Source organism: Olea europaea, unplaced genomic scaffold (assembly GCF_002742605.1).
Source record: "Olea europaea var. sylvestris unplaced genomic scaffold, O_europaea_v1 scaffold1318, whole genome shotgun sequence".
NCBI lineage: Eukaryota > Viridiplantae > Streptophyta > Magnoliopsida > Lamiales > Oleaceae > Olea > Olea europaea.
The window spans coordinates 112128-127447 of NW_019230656.1; positions in this window are offsets into that span (position 1 = coordinate 112128).

Consider the following 15320-nt stretch of genomic DNA (forward strand, 5'->3'; position numbering starts at 1 on the left):
TACCTGAGAGATTTAGGCCTAAAGTCACTGCCATTGAGGAAAGTAAGGACCTAGATGAAGTTAAGATCGAAGAATTGGTGGGATCATTGCAAACCTATGAACTCACTCTCTCACAACATAAGAAAGGAAAGTCCATAGCCCTAAAATCCATTAAAGAAGATGAATCGTCTGATACGGAGTCACTTAGGGATGAGGAAATTGCATACTTTGTTAAGAAATTTCAAAAAGTCCTCAATAATAGGAGAAAGCCTCAGGATAGAAAGAGTGGAGCCCCTAGCAGATTCACAAAAGATAAAATTGAGAAAGTTAACAATAAAGGGTCAAGTGAGAAGCCACGTTTGGTTAGATGTCATGAGTGTCAAGGAATAGGTCACTATAGGAATGAAAGTCCTAGCTATAAGAAAAATCAAAGAAAAGGGAAAGGTAAGGCCTTAGTTGTCTCTCTTACTGATAATGAATCTGAGACCAGTGATAGGCAGGAATCCTCTAGTAGTGACGATGAAGGAAATTATATGGCATTTGTGGCTACTGTGAAGAGTGAATCTGATAAGGAAAGTGACAAGGTTGAGGAAGAACATTCAAACGATAATTCAGGTAATGAGGATGAGGATGAGGATGACATAGACTTACAAGAAGCGTATCAACAGTTGTTTAAGGAGAGCCTTAAAATAAAGGAGGTCAATAAAGCCCTGCTTAAAAAGGTTGACGAACTTGAAAGGGAAAAAGAGAAACTGGGTAGTAAGCTTCAGGAGTCACTTAAGAGTGGTAGTGAGTTAAAATGTGTCAATGAGAAATTGGAAGACAAAGTTAAGAGTTTGACTAGTGAATTGGAGAAATCTAATGCTCATCTTCAGACATTCATAAGTGGAACTAAGAAATTAGATACCCTGTTGGAAATGAATAAGCCAGTAGGAGACAAGAGAGGTCTAGGATATGTTGAGGGTAATACAACTATCGCTGGACCATCTAAGACTGTCTTCGTGGCTACCTCTAAGTCTAATGCTGTTAGGAGTCCAAGTAAGGGTAAGAGTGTTCCTAGGGAACAGAGTCAGCAATCACGTAGGAACATCAGGACTAGGTACCCACAGACACGTACCTTTGAGCCTAGGTTCATTCCCACCTGCCACCACTGTGGTGCTCTAGGACACACTAGGCCTCGATGTTACAAGTTAGGCAATGAGCGTAGAAGTCAAAACATTCCTAGTCAGGTTAGCTTTCTTTCTAATCAGGTGAGTCACTTGACTGAGATGCTTACTAGGCTAAGTAAGAGTACGTTGTCATCTAAAAAGGTTTGGGTCAAAAAGAGTGATCTAGGTAGACCTTCAGGTCGAAAAAACTGTTTTGTTGCTCATGTTACTTTAAAGGCTTAAAATTCTAATATGTGGTACCTGGATAGTGCATGCTCTAGACATATGTGTGGTAATAAATCTCTGTTTACTACTCTTGATGAATGTAATGGTGGTATGGTTACCTTTGGAGATGGGGGCTCTGCACCTATTCTTGGCAAAGGTACCGTACAAATGCATGGTTTGCCTGTGATCTCTAATATGTTGTATGTGGACGGTTTAAAGTCAAATTTGTTAGGCATTAGTCAGATCTGTGATGTTGACTTTGAGGTTAGTTTTTTGCAGAAGAGATGTACTGTATATGATTCATCCGGTGGGGTAGTCCTTGAAGGGGTTAGGACATCTGACAATTGTTATGGGGTATTACCTAATTCTGACTATGTGTGTAGGAGTGCTAAAATCGATGTGAGTGAGCTCTGGCATAAAAGATTAGGTCATTTGAACTATAAGAGTCTAGAACAATTGGCTAAGAAAGAATTGGTAGATGGGTTGCCTAAGATAGGTCCTAGTGAAAATGTTGTGTGTGGACCATGTCAACTAGGTAAACAACTCAAGGGTAGCCATAAGAAGACTACTAAAATTCTGACCAAAAGACCCTTGGAATTGATACACATGGATTTGATGGGACCCTCTAGGACTGAGACTCTAGGTGGTAAGCGATACATCCTTGTCGTTGTAGACGACTTCTCGAGGTTTACTTGGATAGAATTGCTTAGGGAAAAATCTGATGCTTGTAACCTCATAAAGTCTCTGTCTAAATGGCTTAGCAATGAACTGAATCTCAAAGTGTCTAGGATGCGTAGTGATCATGGAAAAGAATTTGAGAATTTCAATCTTGAGAGTTTTTATATGGACGAAGGGATAATGCAGGAGTTCTCTTCCCCTATTACTCCTCAACAAAATGGGGTAGTGGAAAGGAAGAATCGTGTCCTTCAGGACATGGCTAGAGCCATGCTTCATGGCAAGGAATTAGCCCTACACTTTTGGGGAGAAGCTATTAACACTGCATGCCACATAATCAATAGAGTCTACCTTAGACCCAAGACTGATCAGACCCCCTATGAAATCCTTAAGGGTAAAAAGCCTACTATTAAGTATTTTCGAGTATTTGGGAGTAAGTGCTAGATTTTGCGGGATAGAGAGAGCTCGGGTAAGTTTGAATCAAAGAGTGATGAAGGGATCTTCCTAGGGTACTCGAGGAATAGCCGGGCATTTAGAGTGTATAACTTATGTACCCGTGTGGTGATGGAATCTATAAATGTTGTGATAGATGATGCTGTGAGTGAGGGTGAGAGTGCTGAAAAATGTGATAAAGATGGTGATCTTTTGGGTTCTAGTGATCCTACTGAGCTACCTGTGCCTGAAACATCTGAAAAGGAAACACTTCCACAAAATCTAGATAAACATCCTAAGGAACCATCGAATAGGGTTAAGTCTAATCATCCTAAGGATAATATCATTGGGGATCTAGATGAAGGGATGAGACTTCGTAGGAGAGTTCTGAATAATCTAGCTTACACTAGCTATGTGTCTCAAGTTGAGCCTAAGAAAGTTGAAGAGGCCCTTAGTGATGAGTGTTGGGTGAATGCGATGCATGAGGAGCTAAATCAATTTGCTAGGAATAATGTGTGGATCTTAGTTCCCAGACCTGAAAATTGCAATGTTATTGGTACCAAGTGGATTTTTAAAAATAAGACAGATGACCAGGGTACCATAACTAGGAATAAGGCGAGATTAGTTGCTCAGGGGTATACTCAGGTTGAGGGGATTGATTTTGATGAGACTTTTGCCCCAATTGCACGACTTGAGTCTATTAGGATTCTGCTTGCTATTGCATGTACCTTAGGGTTCAAGTTACATCAAATGGACGTTAAAAGTGCCTTCTTGAATGGACTTCTTCAGGAAGAAGTATATGTGGAACAACCTAAGGGATTTGTTGATCCAAAATTTCTCCACTATAACTACAAGCTTCACAAAGCCCTTTATGGTCTGAAGCAAGCTCCTAGAACTTGGTATGAGGGACTCACATCATATCTTGAAGAACATGGATTCTCTCGAGGTGGTGCTAATAGGACTTTATTCATTAGACATATAGAAGAAAATTTTACCATAGTTCAGATCTATGTCGATGATATCATCTTTGGTTCTCCTCTTGAGTCTTTAGCGGTTGAGTTTGCTGAGTGTCTGTAGAGAGAGTTCGAGATGAGTATGGTTGGGGAGTTGAGTTATTTCCTAGGACTTCAGGTACGACAGACAGAGGATGGACTGTTTATCTCACAGTCTAAGTATGCTAGGGATCTGGTTAAGCGATTTGGGTTAGATAGTAAGAAGCATACTAGGACACCGATGAGTACTAGCTTAAAGTTAGGTCGTGATCCTTCTGGCAAGAGTGTAGATCCTTCTCTTTATCGTAGCATGATAGGTAGTCTTCTCTATCTCACGGCTACTAGACCAAACATTGCCTTTAGTGTACGAGTGTGTGCTCGTTTTCAGGCAGATCCAAAAGAGTCACACCTAAGCTCTGTTAGACGCATAATTAGGTATGTGAGTGGTACTGTGGATCTAGGGATTTTCTATTCTAGGAATTCCAATCTTGATTTGGCTGGATACTTCGACGCCGATTGGACCGGAAATGCAGATGATAGGAAAAGTACTACTGGGGGCTGTTTTTACATGGGTAGCAATCTCGTAGCCTGGCTAAGTAAGAAACAAAACTCAATATCTTTATCCACGGCAGAGGCCGAATACATAGCTGCAGGGAGTTGCTGTACTCAGCTTCTCTGGATGAAACAAATGCTTAGTGACTATGGGATTAGTCAAGGGACTATGACTATCTTCTGTGATAATACGAGTGCGATTAATATTTCTAAGAATCCCATCCAGCACTCTCGAACAAAACATATTGATATACGACATCATTTCATTCGAGAGCTTGTTGAATCACAAGTTGTCTCCCTTGACCATGTATCTACTGAAAATCAATTGGCTGATCTACTTACAAAACCACTAGATGGGTTGAGGTTTGAGTCGCTCCGGTCGACTGTAGGTGTTAGTTCACCTATTTGATCATGTGTTCATACACGTTCATACTTTCATCACATTGCATGTGTGTGTGTGATGCATTTTGTGTGTTTGTTTCGTCTTAGTTTGCTGATTTTGCTTGTGTGTTTAAAAAAAAAATGGGGATTTTGCTTGTGTGTGCCTTATATGCTCGATTCTGGCAATTGTATTTAGAATTTTACTCTTTTATTCATCATATGTACGAGTTTGAGGTTCCATCTTTGCTCGCATTGTCTATGGAGTTTTGGGTATATGGCTCGTCTTTCACCTTTGCACAGCACACACTGTAGTCCTGTTAGTGAGTCTTGACCGCATGGGTGAGACTTGGGATGGTGGTCTACTATGATTGGGGTTGTGTGTCCATTTGACTTGATCTGGGACGAGTGTCACCTAATCATAATGTCTTTCCCCACGTTTACTGTATTGTGTCGAACTTTTACTATCTTCGGGGCCTATTTGACTCGAACTATTAAGCCCGAGGGGTTTTTAACCTGGTGCCCTAAGGTCATTTGACTTGGGAGTCACCGGCCCAACGTTCGTTATGGGGGTCATGTCTATCGCCTAATGAGGATAGCATTGCACTTAAGTTCGCTTGTTTAAAAAAAACAAAAAACAAAAAACAAAAAAAAAAAAACAAAAAAAACATGAGATCATTAAGTTAGGGGGAGTAAAAATTTGACATTTGTATCATTTGATATAGGTCCTCGTGGTATTGGATTTGATTGTCACTTGGTCGACATAAACCTTTGTTTGGTTAGCTTCACGTGTCCCTTCTCACTAATTTAAGGTTTTGAGTCTAGCTTGCATGGACTACGTGGCACTTTTCACGGTGTTGGTCTGTATACACTTTACTCCACGGGTATTTGATCTCTGTGTGGACTTATGTTCTATCTATATACTGGGTATCGGGTTTGTGACTTTATGTTTTTGTTTGGGCTCGATTGCATATTCTGTTCCACATGTTAAAGTTTTGAAATTCGGGGCTATTTTCGTAAATTTCCTACTGTTATGCCATTTTTCGAAGAACTCAAAATCTTAGTGCTATTTTTGAAAATTTCCTTTTCGCTCGAGTCTCATTTATACCTCGCTCGAGCGTCATTAACAGAACACTCTCGCTCGAGGCTCGCTGACTGTCTCGCTCGAGCGACAGTGTGGGTTTTTCAATTCCTGGTTCATTTCACGCGTTTAAGTTTTCAAATTTAGCCTCCGTTTTCATCCGTTTCTTCTTTTGAGCTGACATTTCTTCCCCAAATCTTCTAAATTGATTGTTTCGACGCTATAGCACCCAATTTCAACATCAAAATTCCATTTTGAACGTCAATTGGGGTAGGTTTTTCCATTTGTTTTCATTTTTTTTCGTTTTTTTTATTTTTCCTCATCTCTTTCCATTTTGTTTGATTCATTGCTTCTATTACATGAGTTCGTAGCCTCTAGCATGTTTAGCATCGTTGGATTGAAGTTTCTTGCACGTTGAATTCATGTATTACATAGCATTGTGTGATTTTTGCTTGATTTGTGCTTGTGTTTTACTTATGTTTTGTGTGATTTTCATCCATGTTCATCGCTTTGGTTCTTCCATTCCGTAACTCCGTTTTGCGTGTGGTTTGTTTCTTTGTGAAGAGCATGTTGCCTAGTTTTTGAGTTTGCGTTTGGTTGCATGGTTACATCTCTTGTGTGCTTGGAAACTCGTGCTGAAGTGTCACACGCCACATGTTCGATGAATTGACTTAACTATTTCTGTCCTTCTTTGGCATGGTTGGTTCTTTTTCTTTTTGCATTTTTTTCTCCATTGGAATTGTGTGCATATTCTTAGTCGAGTGTCAGGGTCGTGATAACTCTGGTCTTAGGGTCGATCGCATTTTTCGATGTCTCATTTTTGTGTCTCATTTGTGTGCACGGTGTGCCATGTCACATTGCATCGTTTCACGTGCATTTTTCATGTATCTCATTTCTTGCTTCTTTACGTGTGCCAGATGGCCCGTAAGCGATCACGTCCCTCTTCCCAGCCAGCTAGTGGTTCTACGTCGTACAGTCGATCACGATTCATTTCTGCCACTGCTCAGGAGGTTTTCACTTCCCAGTTCTCCTTACGCCCTGTTCTCATGGAGCGTGAGGTAATTTTGTCTGACCTTCCCGTAGAGATAGCTGCCATCTTAGTGTCTCGGGGTTGGGAGCCTTTGCTTGTTGGTCTATCACCTCCACCCCCTCTTCTAGTTCAAGAGTTATATGCGAACATCCACGATATTGACGGGTTGTCTTTTAGGGTTTTTCTGCGGGGTCATACGTTTAGAGTTACACCTTCTGTTGTAGCTCGTGCTTTAGGTATTCCTGAGATTACCCATCCTACGTACCCCTATATTTTACCTTCTTCTGTTCCAGTCGACTCCCTTGTTTGGTCGACCATTTTGAACACCCCGTCTGTCGGGGGGCCTACGGCGATGGCCATGGGTTCTTTACCCACTGATCGCCAGGTTTTGTTGCACATTGTGTGCACGAACCTATGGCCCGTAGCCCATACTTCTTCTTTACCCATGGGGTGGGCCCGCTTTCTATATGCCCTACTTCGCGGGGACTCGATTGACCTTCCTAGTTTTGTTTGCCAGCAGATTCTGGCTTCGTTTCGTACTCCAGGGGGTCGGATCGGGTTACCATATGCTTGTTTGATCCATAGGGTAGCTTTATCTTTAGGTGCTTCATTTCTAGAGAATTCGACTCGACGCATTGGACGTCCGATTGGACAACAGACTATACATCAGAGTCGTTCTCATATTCTTGCTTCTTCTTCTTCTGCTCATGCTCCAGCTGCGGCTGCGATTTTTGATGTTGTTGATTCATCCGAGCCCCTTGATCCTATTTTTGATATTCTTACCGGGGGTTCTCGGGTCTTTCTTCCTTCTAGTTCCGCTCCTCCTCTAGCTATTCCGCTCAGCTCCTCCGATCCTTCTACTTTTACATCAGTGCCTGGGGTGGCTACATTGCTCGTTGACCCCTTGGTGCCGCTTATGGGTCCGATGACTACACTGATCGAGCAGCAGGCTCGTATCTTAGCTGAGATCACGCAGTTACGTGCTCCTTCGGAGCGTCAGTCCGTCGAGATGACTATGTTTCACCGTGCTCTTGCTGTCTGTCAGCGTCAGTTGCGCTGGATTCGAGATCATTTGGAGGCGAGCACGAGTACTGAGAGTGGCTCTGATTCGTCCGATGCTGCAGATGCTGCTTCTTAGCTTGTTTTGTTGGTTTCTGTATCTTTGGCCCTTTGTGACAAAAAGGGGGAGTAGATAGATTAATTTGACTGGAGTAGATTGAGTAGATATTAGAGAAGATAATTGTTTTTGATAACTGTGATATAAAATTGATGTATATATGTCATTTTATAACTAGATTAAGTTTTTGATGTTTTGGCAATCTTAATGTCTGTTTTTGGTGTTCTGGTTAATGATATATGATTTATATCTTGTCTCTGTTTACTGTTTCCATTTCACATGCGTTTTCATGTGGTATTTGAGTTTTGTTTTTCAAGAAACAGGTTCAACAAGATATTGCCAATGTAATAGAATAGATTGGTAGTTTGGTGTCAATTTGTTTTTATCCTTGACTGTCAAATGTGTTTTTGTCACAGAATGCCAAAGGGGGAGTTTGTTAGGAATATATGTAATTGGCAAATCTGTGACCATGGACCAAAGTGTCAAAATTGTAAAGTCAAGGATCAAATTGTCAAAATTGTAAGGTCAAGGACCAAATTGTCAACGTCCAATAGTTCAGGGACTAGAGTTGTAATTAACCAAAGTTTGTAGGCTTGGCCTAGGATTGTGTGGGATGTCTCGAAGATGCAAACGGCGCGATGATTTCGCTAGAGTCACTCCATGACCTCGCTTGAGCCACAATTGCAGAAACAACTTCGCTGGACAGACGCTGGACCGTTGCTCGAGCAGAAAACACGTCGCTCGAGGCTCGCTAAGACCTTGCTCGAGCGACCATGTTATCTAGCCAAACCTAATTTTAAATGCTCGTGAATATTTGACGCTCCACATTACCATGTGTCGACTTCTATAAATACAAAACGTCCAATTCGTGTTTAATAAATTGGAATAGACACATTGAAATCACTTTGATTATTTTTTCTTTCAAATCCTTGGCAACCAAAAATCAAAATCCTTCTTCTCCAAGGATCACAAGCCAAAAACCTTTCATAGTGTTCATCCAAATCCATGGCTTGTTGAGTAAAAACATTGAATACACAAACACCAAAAACACCTGTTTCTCAACTCCAATTAAACTTCCAGAAGATCATCAGTTTGAAGATCCGGGAAGGACTTGCTTGAAGAGCTGGTGTGCGTGGCGATTCACGGGAGGTAGAAATTGTACAAGGCTGGGATTTAGCACGGAGCTACAAATCCAGGAGGGTCTTGATTTCATACAGCAAGGAGGTCAGAAAAATTAAGAGGGTCAATTGAGTCTGGCGTGCTGTAAGTTGGTTTCTACATAGTGGATCTCTACTGGCTTGTGTCCGGAGTTTTTCCCATATTGGGTTTCTCCGTCAACATGTTTGGTGTGTTTTTACCGCTTTAATTTATTTACTTGTCAACGGTAATTCAACATAAGTAGATAAAGCACGTGAATTAATCTAGACTAATTATAATTTGTGTGACTTGTTGCATGAATTGTTGAAAAAGTTTTTAATTCCGCAAGAACACCTATTCACCCCCCCTCTAGGTGTTAGTTGGGTCGAACGATATTTTTCAGACCCAATTGAACTAATTTCAGCACTAACTAGCTTATAATTATCTATGTGTTACAAAAGAAAACTCGCATAGTTAACAAAATAATAAAAGAAGTTATTATCACAACACATGCAACATTTAAGGATGCCTTCATTTTGTTGTGATATACACTCCTTAAATATGTTGACTCAAAAGGGGAAACTATAAGACAGTTGATATGACAACTAGGATGCTCCAATAAAATACATATATTTGTAGTAGTTGCATAATATCAGTGGGGAAGTAAGAATTCCGCCCACTAATAGGATTGATGTGGGGAAGTAAGAATTCCGCCCACTAATAGGATTGATGGGGAGACTTAATTTATTTATAATTACATAAATATAAATACACGTAATCACTGAGCAACTTGAACAACTTTGAAAATCCCCTTTGTTGTAGGCCCCGTGCGACAGAAAAAGTATGCAATTTTAGGCATTAGCGATAGTAAAAGGTTGACATTCGAGGGGCAAAGATTCTACAATTATGCTATTTAGAAATTATTATATAATACTTATCCTATCCCAATTAGGCTTGCAATATTGCTTTTCCATGCTAATTAGTAGCTGATTACGCAAATATTTGTTCGATTAAAATTACTGCACGATTCGTTAACAGTTAATAAAATGAATTTTGAATTCAAATATCATATCTACAGAGATTGTAATAGTTCAAATATGAATTAACTTAACCTTAGTCGAACCTATGAAAATTTGTAATTTTTCTGAAACTAAATTATAATCAAAAAATCTGCTGATGAATGAAATACTTAAATTAACTAAAATCGATGCAAAACTATAATGAATGCCTGTTTGATAAAAATTTAATGATAAAAAGCGTACTATGATCTAGAATCCCCTTGTATCAATTCTTTTTTAACCATAAATCTTGTAATTTGATAACGCGATTCAATTACGAAGATCAATATTCCTAAATTGTTTAACAATCTCTCTCGAGTAGAATTAAATATATCCTTACATATGATCCGTTCGAAAGTAAAACAAGCCACAATACTCATACAACTATTACGTATATAATTGTAGAGAAAAATAAAACCATCTCAATCATTCAATAATTGAAAAAAGGCTTTCAATGTCAAAAAGAAATAAAATAACTAGTTAAAAGTTCATGATACAAATTTCATTGTAACCCTAGCACAGCCTAACATGCTAAGAATTAAATAAATAAGAGTGGAACAACATCATTGATAAATTGACGAACCGTGTTTAATTTCCAAATTTCTTTCGCAATTATTGATGAATTATTGCACAAAAATCTAGAATTATTTTCCAATTGTGTTGCCATCTCTTCCTCTTCGTTTCCATGTCTTCCAAATTCGTCCGTATATCAATGGTGGCCATCTCAGCGTAATTCTTCAATTTCTACCCTGTCTTTGTGTGCGTATATATTCTTTTTTTTTTAATCGCCAAAAATCTACCAATTTCATGCCAATTATGAGTCCAAGAAAGGAATCCATACTCCTTTCAAATTCAATTCCACCTTTGTTTCTCAATGGGTGTCTTTATAGAGATTTCATACCATTCCAATTATGCAATATGCCCCCATTTAATTTCCTTCCTTTGTTAATTTGATCCAAACTCACTTGATATAATTTTCCTCTCTGAAGTTTTAATTTTCTAATTAACGCAATTTAGTACTTGTTGCGTTTTTTATACATATTGTTGACCTCGAAAGTTGGTTCTTCCACGTGGCCAACCGAGAGCTACTCCACCTATTCCTCCCTGCGCACAATCAGCGAATGGTCAGACTTACACGGTCGAGACCAGCGAGGGTGGTGGGGGCCGTATACAGTCCGACGGTCTAGTCAGGTTTAAGTGGTCGGAACAGTACCCAGGGATTGTGCAAAATAATGATAAGGGGGAGGAGAATATATATAAGCTTGCTATGGAGTGCTATATAGTAAGAGTTTCATTTCCTCTGCCTCTTCCCAAACCTTGGGTATTTATAGGTGGGATGAGCCATTGGATGTGGGACGCGTGTATACATCTGACGATGTGAGGCATCCGCTCATAGGCGTCAATCAGCCGCGTTTGTAGAGTGGGTGGACAACTTGTTTCTTCTGAGTTGAATTGACATAAAGTTGATAAGTCACATCAACTAGCCTCATGGAGACGTCAAATTAATTTAAACCTTAGGTGCATGAAGGGTCTTAGCACAAATCTTTTTCTGAAATTGGCGGCAGATCTTCTAATCGGGGTCCACTTGGCCTCGGCCTAGGGGACGAGGTGATTTGGTCCGGTCGGTAGTAGGGATCGCTTGTACTTCGCAGCGTGCTATTAGGTTGCAAACTCACTTCGGATGGGTCTTTATCAGGTCGAAATAAATGGTGGTACGCGTTCCAAGGTGTATCAGATAGGGGCGTAACAGTGGTCCCCCAAGTCCAAGTATGAATATTTATATCATGGGTGGACTTACTTTCCTGATCGGACCGCGACTCGTGGGAGTTTGGGGGTTGATTTTTTGCAAAAATCAAGGTTATGATCCTAGGCAAATGTGCCAAAGTTTCGCTACTGTGTAAGGGAAAAAACGCAGCGTCCGAGGCGATAACCCATAGGGGACTTCGCGTCAGGTACGTCCAAGCTTTGTAAAGTTGAGTAAGGAGCTCATTTGCCACCGGTGCGCTGACCCACAGGGTCGATGCGTTGGGAGATAGCTAAAACTTTGTAAAGCATGGGAGGTAACGCAGCGTCCGAGGCGATGATCCACAGGAAACTTCGCGTCAGGTACGTCCAAGCTTTGTAAAGTTGAGTAAGGAGCTCATCTGCCACTGGTGCGTTGACCCACAGGGCCGACGCGTTGGGAGATGGCTAAAACTTTGTAAAGCATGGGAGGTAACGCAGCGTCCAAGGCGATGACCCACAGGGGACTTCATGTCAGGTGCGTCCAAGCTTTGTAAAGTTGAGTGAGGAGCTCATCTGCCACCGATGCGCTGACCCACAGGGCCGACGCATTGGGAGATGGCTAAAACTTTGTAAAGTATGGGAGGGAACGCAGCATCCGAGGCGATGACCCACAGGAGACTTCACTTCAGGTGCGTCCAAGATTTGTAAAGTTGAGTGAGGAGATCGATCCAAGGCGATTCAAACGTCAAATGATTTGACAACTATTGCGTGTTTCCAAGGTGACAGTTGGGTGCCATGCCCACTCTCCTAAAAGACTGCTATGGCTACTTATTATTATTGATGGCTGGTTGTAACCGAGGTGCGCATTTTAAGCAAGCGTGAATGTCACAGCGACATCTTGGGCGTAGATCAAATCTGGCATTTCATTTCAACGGCCTAGATTGAAGATGCGATGAACGGCTTAGATTGATCGCATTTGAATTCGACATTGGAGATCGGATTTATCTTTCTATAAAAGGCGGACTCTGAGGTTTTCTCAAGCTTTCTACCCTTGCGAAACAAACATTATATTTTGCTCTCAAGTCATTGGCAATTTTCAGCGTCTTCTAAGCAATTCCAGCGAGAAAATTGAACTTTCGGCGACCTTACACCATTTTTGGCTAGGAAAACTTTAAAACTATCAAGTTTCAGTACCTTTTAGGGCTTTTAAATTTCAAAAAAAGGGTCTCAAAGGAGAGTTCTGGTTCGGGGAGGGGAGGGGGTTAGAACTAGTGAGGATGGACAAGCCCATTGTGACGACCTCCTCAGAAATAGCCGAGGCAATAATAGGGGAAAAATATATGGAAGCGATCGGACAGCCTAGTAGATACTTTTGTGCATTGGGGGCATCGGACTACCCGTCCAAATTAAGAGAGGCTGATCTGGGGAGACTTAGGACAGAGTATAAGATCCCTGATAGCTTAGATTTGATCCTCCCCGGGCAGGAAGAGAGAGCCTGCTACCCTAGGCCGGGCTGTGTGGTCATTAGCGAGGCGATCCTTAGGGCCAGACTTAGGCTGCCAGTTCACCCGTTCTTTAGGATGGTGCTTAGATCCTATGGGCTAGCCTCGACGCAGCTCAATCCAAACTCCTAGAGCCAAATGGTGGGCTGCTGGATGTTGTGGAAAGAGGCGTCATTGGGGTGGAGATGCCCCTCTCCGTCTTCCAGACCCTTTATATACCTAAGGTAACTGCCGGGGGGGATAGGACCCGGGGATGGTATTACCTTACTTCATGGGGTTCCCACACTCCATTCATGCTCGATCTGCCAAGCTCCATCAAAGAACGAAAGAGCTCGTGGTGCTGGGCCGTAGGGCGATGAGGCACAATGGAGGAGGACCCCCTGGCGCCTCTTACGGTCCCAACGAAGTACTCAACACTTAGTGAGTATAGTAGTTATTTTTCCTTATATTTCTCTTCGGTTTGAATTGTGCCTAACATTTACATTTCCTTTGTAGGTGCTCTTCCTCAGTGCGAGCTGTCATCCGAGGACTTTGAAACCATCTGCATCATTTATCAGCTGCCTCAAAAGAAGAGGTCTTACCATAGGCTGATCCGAAAGAACATCCACTTCATTACTCACGATCTAATGGCATCCTAAGGTAACTGGACCGAAGTCTTTACTTTTTATTCTGAACCCTCAACACTTGTACTAATTCATCATTCGCTCTTTGCAGATAACTTTAATAAGAAGATGCTGGTGTGCCCTAACTTTAAGACCATCCAGAAGATGATGGCAGAGGCACGGGCGTTGAAGGCCTCCTCCTTCTCCTACAAAAAGCAAATGGAGGATTTGGCGGAAGCCAGTAAGAGGCTTCAGCCTCTGACGGAGGAGGAGATACCGGAGGACCTGGAGGCTGACCTTCGGAGGAAGGGCAAGAAGAGTGCCACCCCTCTAAGACGCCCAACTGTGGCGAGGCCATCCCCTGCTCTGAGGCAAATCACAATTCCCACCGGGATGGCCATTCCGGAGAAGAGGCCTGGCCCACCTGAGCTTATCACTGCCCCGGCCACAACATCCCTCGCTGCCGTGCCAATTGATCAAGTGCTGGGACAGCAAAGAAGAAGAGGCATCGTCCCTCTAAGGAGGTCGACTTTCTAGGCACAAACCTGGAGGAGCCCGTAAGAGAAGTGTTGGAGGCTCTTCCTCCAAAAACAGCTGCGGTGGCGGTGGTCCACAGCAAATACTGGACTGAGGAGTGGAGGGACCACACCGCCTCCTGCACAGCTGAGGATTTGGTGGTTGCAAATAGCGCCTGCGTGGCTCGGGCCCTGAGTACAAGCATCCAACTTGAGGGCTAGGTAAAGAATCTGAACTCCAAGAGGGAGGACCTCGCCAAGCACCTCGAGGAGGCGATGCACTACGGGGATGCCGTGCGAGCCGCCCAGGCTAAGGCCACGCAGGCAGAGGAGGGAAAGAAGGAAGCTGAGGCCCAGCTAACTACCGCCAAAGCAGAAGTGGAGCGGCTGAAAAAGGGTTGTACGAGGTAGAGTGCCAAGTGGCTACTGTGACTTGGCGACTTGAAGGCGGAGCTGAGGTAAAAGGCAGAGGCTCAGTTAGAGGAGATTACCTCTTTGAAGGAGGAGTTGAAGTCTACAGGGGAGGTGGCAGTTCAGAACTTTATCAACCACTTTGAAGACCATACCCTATATGACGACTTTGCCAATTTTTGGGCCTCGTGGAGTGCCCAAAGCTTATTCGGTCGACCGAAGGAAGTACACCCCACCTTGGACATCTCCTCATTGGAGGCAGAGTTCGGGGGGCCAACTTGAGGTCAGCCTGATAGGCTTGTCGGGGAAGCTCTGGAGGCCCCGAAGGTGGCCAATGTAGAAGCCCCTCCAGTAGAATAGGGCTACCTTTTTGTAATGGCTTCGGCCTCCTTGTACTTAAATTTATTCAATGAAATGAAATTTTTGCTAAGTATTTGTGCTTTCGCTTTTTTATCTTTTCGATCTGTTCATACTTGTATGAATGACAAGCATCAGACTATTTGCCTTGTAACAGTAACCAGTTAATAATTGCGGACCGGACCACTCAAGTTAATATAAGTTGAATCACTTAAGTGAATATGAAGCGGTTCTTAATGCTAACCTGTTAACAATTTGAGGTCGGACCACTTAAGTTAATATGAAGCGGACCACTTAAGCAAACATGAAGAGCCCCTTAACATTAATCAGCTAATAATTGAAGATCGGATCACTTAAATGAACCTATTGAAGGACTGAGGAAACTATTTACTAACTGATGTGGC